The following is a 6,000-nucleotide window of genomic DNA, read 5'->3' on the forward strand; positions in this document are numbered from 1 at the left end:
AAAAAATGGCCTGGTCAGGAAGGGGGGTAAATCCTCTGGAGGGCAAGTGGTTAAGGCAAGGAACAAAATTTCCTGTGTAATGATTAGTAAATAGGTCCACGTTTTACTGCATTATAATTGTCCTGTTTTTTTTTTTCTACAAAGATATACATGCACACGCATACCCTCAAATGCAGATTTTTGTGATGGATATGAAAGCATTGCATTTTATGCACCTGTGTGAATGCCTCCATTGAAAACAATGCAGCTGCATTCAGATCCATAAATAAAAAAAAGTTGTAAATGTGTTTTTTTTACCGCAATGTGAATGCGGCCTCACAAGCCAGGTACATTGAGCAGCATGATGCTTGTAATATGAACACTCATTTAAACTAAGATTCACAAACATGCCAGGAAGGACAATTGTAGATCAGCAATCACACAAAGATATACATTGTGCATGTAAATATATGTGCCTACATGTTCATTGGATTATAAAGTCATTTTTACATTCTGTATTACTGTATGGAGACAAACACAAAGGCAGAGTTTTACCTTTCTAATATTAGGTTTTTCTAAGTTGGTATAATCGGTATACATGGCAGGCTTAGGCAGCATTGTCTTCTGTGTAGCAGAGCAGATTTCATCTAAGTCATGGTAATATTAGGAGCTGGTAACACCCTCATTATTGGAATGCTGTAAAACCAGCAGGTAAACTACCTTCCGTCTAATGTAAGATCACACAATGGGCGGGGCAGTGATCCAGGATACACACATCCTTTTACACAAGATATCAAATAAATAAAGCCACATTTACAATGTCATCCAATATAGAATTCCAGGTAAATAGGTTATTTTAATAGTTTTAAAAAGTTTGAATGAATAACACAGGGGAAATGTTTGAAATCAAATGTTTTAGTCATTAAAGAAAAGTTTATTTATTACAGGTACTTATATAGCGCCATCAATTTACGCAGTGCTTTACATATATATTGTACATTCACATCAGTCCCTAACCCTCAAGGGGTGTACAATCTAAAGTCCCTAACTCACATTCATACATATACATACTAGGGCCAATTTAGACAGAATCCAATTCACCTACCAGCATGTCTTTGGTGTGTGGGAGGAAACTGGAGTACCTGGAGGAAACCCACGCAGGCACAGGGAGAACATGCAAACTCCAGGCAGGTGGTGCCGTGGTTGGGATTCAAACCAACGACCCTAGTACTGCCAGGCGGAAGTGCTAACCATTTAGCCAAATAAATAAATAATTAAATAAAATCTTTCCAGTGTAAAGATAGTCACCCTTTCTGTCAATTAATCTGTTCTTTTTCTGTGCAGACATTACCCAAGTTATAAGGGCTGGTTCACACCAGGAATTCACTGCAATTCACATGCAGTGCAATTTGAGCTCATTCATTTTGAATGGGCTGAATCATACTGGACTGCACCAAAAGTAGTGCATGCTCTCCTTTAAAAAACGCACTGCAACCTGATCGCATGTTACTTAGGTCCATAGGCACATGCGATCCGGTGCAGGCAAACGCACTGTATTTGCAACCTGCATTTGGCGTGTCGTTAACATTGACACCCGTTGCAGATGGCAACTGTAGATTTCCTGAACCCTATTCTGGTGTGAACAGGCCCTAAACCTACGTTTGTCTGTGAGACCACATTTTCTAAGTCTACAATTTATTTCTCTGTGTGATCTCTACCACACATCTGGACATACAGTCATGGCCGAAATTGTTGGCACCCTTGATATTTCTCCAGGAAATCATGTATTTCTCACGAAACGTATTGCATTAACACATGTTTTGCTATACACATGTTTATTCCCTTTGTGTGTATTGGGACAAAACAAAAAAAGGGAGGAAAGAAAGCAAATTCGACATAATGTCACACAAACCTCCAAAAATGGGCTGGACAAAAGTATTGGCACCCTTTCACAACTGCGGATAAATAAGAATGTTACAAGCATGTGATGCTCCTGTAAACTCACCTGGGGCAAGTAACAGGTGTGGGCAATATAGAAATCACACCTGAAAGCAGATAAAAAGGAGAGACGTTCACTTAACCTTTGCATTGTGTGTCTGTCTGTGCCACACTAAGCATGGACAACAGAAAGAGGAGACGAGAACTGTCTGAGGACCTGAGAACCAAAATTGTGGCAAAATATCAACAATCTCAAGGTTACAAGTCCATCTCCAGAGAACTAGATTTGCCTTTGTCCACAGTGCGCAACATTATCAAGAAGTTTGCAACCCATGGCACTGTAGCTAATCTCCCTGGTCGTGGACGGATGAGGAAAATTGATGAAAGATTGCAACGCAGAATAGTCCGGATGGTGGATAAGCAGCCCCAAACATGTTCCAAAGACATTCAAGCTGTCCTGCAGGCTCAGGGAGCATCAGTGTCAGCGCGAACTATCCGTCGACATTTAAATGAAATGAAACGCTATGGCAGGAGACCCAGGAGGACCCCACTGCTGACACAGAGACATAAAAAAGCAAGACTACAGTTTGCCAAAATGTACTTGAGTAAGCCAAAAGCCTTCTGGGAAAACGTCTTGTGGACAGATGAGACCAAGATAGAGCTTTTCGGTAAAGCACATCATTCTACTGTTTACCGAAAACGGAATGAGGCCTACAAAGAACAAAACACAGTACCTACGGTAAAATATGGTGGAGGTTCAATGATGTTTTGGGGTTGTTTTGCTGCCTCTGGCACTGGGTGCCTTGACTGTGTGCAAGGCATCATGAAATCTGAGGATTACCAAAGGATTTTGGGTCGCACTGTAGGGCCCAGTGTCAGAAAGCTGGGTTTGCGTCCAAGATCCTGGGTCTTCCAGCAGGACAATGACCCCAAACATACGTCAAAAAGCACTCAGAAATGGATGGCAAAGAAGCGCTGGAGAGTTCTGAAGTGGCCAGCAATGAGCCCAGATCTAAATCCCATTGAACACCTGTGGAGAGATCTTAAAATTGCTGTTGGGAAAAGGTGTCCTTCCAATAAGAGAGACCTGGAGCTGTTTGCAAAGGAAGAGTGGTCCAAAATTCCGGGTGAGAGGTGTCAGAAGCTTATTGATGGTTATAGGAAGCGACTGATTTCAGTTATGTTTTCCAAAGGGTGTGCAACCAAATATTAAGTTAAGGGTGCCAATACTTTTGTCCAGCCCATTTTTGGGGTTTTGTGTGACATTATGTCATATTTGCTTTTCTGCCTCTGTTTTATATTTGTTCCAATACATACAAAGGGAATAAACATGTGTATAGCAAAACATGTGTTAATGCAATACCTTTTTTGTGTGAAATACTTGATTTTCAGGAAAAATATCAAGGGTGCCAACAATTTCGGCCATGACTGTATATCCAATCCTTTGAAGAACTATTTCCCACCTAAATACCTCCTGATCTCCCCCAAGCATGAAACTGTCATATATTTGTTTCTGAGTTTCTATGAATGTGAGCAGGAAGAGTGAATGGTATGATGGAGCCACTCTTTCTTGCCCTCTGGGAACTTAAGGTGACGCTAAACTTTGGTAACAAAGAAAAAAATCTGTTTAACCACTTGTCCTCCTTAGGATTTACTCCCCTTCCTGACCAGGCCTCTTGTTGCTATTCGGCGCTGCACTATTTCAACTGGTAATTGTGTGTTCATGCAATGTTGCACCCAAACAAAATTTATGTCCTTTTTTCCACACAAATAGAGCTTTCTTTTGGTGGTATTTGATCACCTGAGCTCTTTTTATTTTTTTGCGCTATAAACAAAAAAAGACTGAAAATTTTGAAGAAAAACAATTTGTAGCATCTACAAACTATGGTATAGATAATGGAGTTTATACAGCTTTTACTTTCTGACTGTCTGTCACATTTCTTGAGTTGCTAAAATACCAGGACAGTACAAACCAGGGGCGGACCGACCATTTGAAAACTCGGGCACTGCCTGAGGGCCCGGGGTCAGTAGGGGGCCCCATGAGATGCCCCTGGTACCTTTTTCATAGGCTTTTTTGAGTTTGGGCAAGGACACAGGGGCCTCATGATCCCCTATTGCCCGGGAGCCCCACGAGTTGTCAGTCTGCCCCTGGTACAAACACCCCCAAATGACCCCTTTTCGGAAAGTAGGCACCCTAAGCTAGATGGACTCAATATGCTGAGAGGCATATTGAGTCCATGGAAGATTTATTTTTTTTCCACAAGTTTTTGAGAACTGGAGAAAGTATAGAGAAGGGCAACTAAACTGATAAGAGGCATGGAGGAGATCAGCTATAAGGAAAGATTAGAGGAATTGAATTTATTCTCTCTTGAGAAGAGGAGATTAAGGGGGAATATGATCAACATGTATAAACACATCAGTGGTTCATACAGTGAACTCGGTGTAGAGTTATTCACCCTGAGGTCATCACAGAGGACAAGGGGGCACTCTTTACGTCTGGAGGAAAAGAAATTTAATCTAAAAACACGGCAAGGTTTCTTCACAGTGAGAGCTGTGAAAATGTGGAATAGACTCCCTTGAGAGTTGGTTCTGGCCAGCTCCGTGGATTGCTTTAAAAAGGCCATAGAATCCATGAAGGTGAAAAACCTTCAGCCTTTACAACCACTTTAACGCAAAATCTCCAAATCTCCAAATTGTTTGTGCTGCTGTGATTCTAGTTAGAGGGTGGGAACGTTTTTTCCTCATGGTCCCAGTGGAGAGTGAAAAAAACATGTGCAACTCTCCATGGTAGCCAATCAGCTTCTAACTTCAGTCTACTCAATAATGCTTTGACAAAAAGCCTGAAAGCTGATTGGTTTCTTTGCAGAGATGCACCAGATTTTGCACTCTCCAGTTTTAATAAATCAACCCCAACTGTGTGTAGGGATGTAGCCATCCTTTCTAGCTCCTGAGATAGACTATGGACTAGTGATTATGGGATTTGTAGCGTGCATAGACCAGTGCATGATATTACAATTAATGTGCAATGCTGGTTACAAACAAGCTAAAGTGAGGGGAAAAGGAGAGGTTCAGGAGCTCACAAAGGATTTTACAGAAACGATGTACTGAAAAATAGATTACAGGATCAATTGACCGAAAGAGACAAAAGCACATTGATTAGTGGATGTGTATGGATTATTCTTGAGAATAAGGGTATCATGTAGTGCCACTTTAAGGTATAATTAACCACATCAAATCCGGACACTTTCACCTCCTTCCAGTCCAGGCCAATTTTCAGCTTTCAACACTGTCGCACTTTGAATGACATAATGTGCGGTCATGCAACACTGTACTCATATGAAATTTTTTATTATTTGTTTCACACAAATAGAGCTTTCTTTTGATGGTATTTGATCACCACTGGGTTTTCTTGTTTTTTGCTACATAAATGAAAAAAATACAAAACATTTCGAAAAAAGTTTTTTGCTTAGTTTTTGGTATAAAATTTTCCAAATAAAAAATCTTTCTTCATAAATTTAGTCCAAAAGGTATACTGCTGCATTTTTTGGGTAAAAATAACACAAAAAAGTGTATATTATTTAGTCTGTGGAAAGTTATAGAGTCTACAAACGATAGGATATACCTGTATATCTGAAAATTGATCAGTTGAGGCCCAAAATGCTGGACGCTAGTATAACGTATGCCACTGATCAGGACGCAGGTGTGGGGTATGGCAGTGATCAGGACGTTGTTATGAGGCATGGCAGTGATCAGGACGCTGGTATGGCTGTAATAAGTACACTAGTATGGGGTATGGCAGTGATCATCACACTGGTATGGGATATGGTGGTGATCAGGATGCTGTTATGGCATATGGGGATCTCAGAACGCTGGTATGGGGTATGGCGGTGACCAGTACACCGGTATGGTGTATGGCGGTGATCAGAAAACTGGTATGGTGTATGGCAGTGATCTGGGGGGTTGGTATGGCGTATGATGGTGATCAGGGTGCTGGTACAGCATATGGTGGTGCTCAGGGTGCTGGTATGGCGTATAGTGGTGCTCAGGGTGCTGGTATGGCATATGGTGGTGCTCAGGGTGCTG

Source organism: Staurois parvus, unplaced genomic scaffold, assembly GCF_062004578.1.
Source record: "Staurois parvus isolate SC_StPar_1 unplaced genomic scaffold, SC_StPar_1.0 ptg000090l, whole genome shotgun sequence".
Taxonomy (NCBI): domain Eukaryota; kingdom Metazoa; phylum Chordata; class Amphibia; order Anura; family Ranidae; genus Staurois; species Staurois parvus.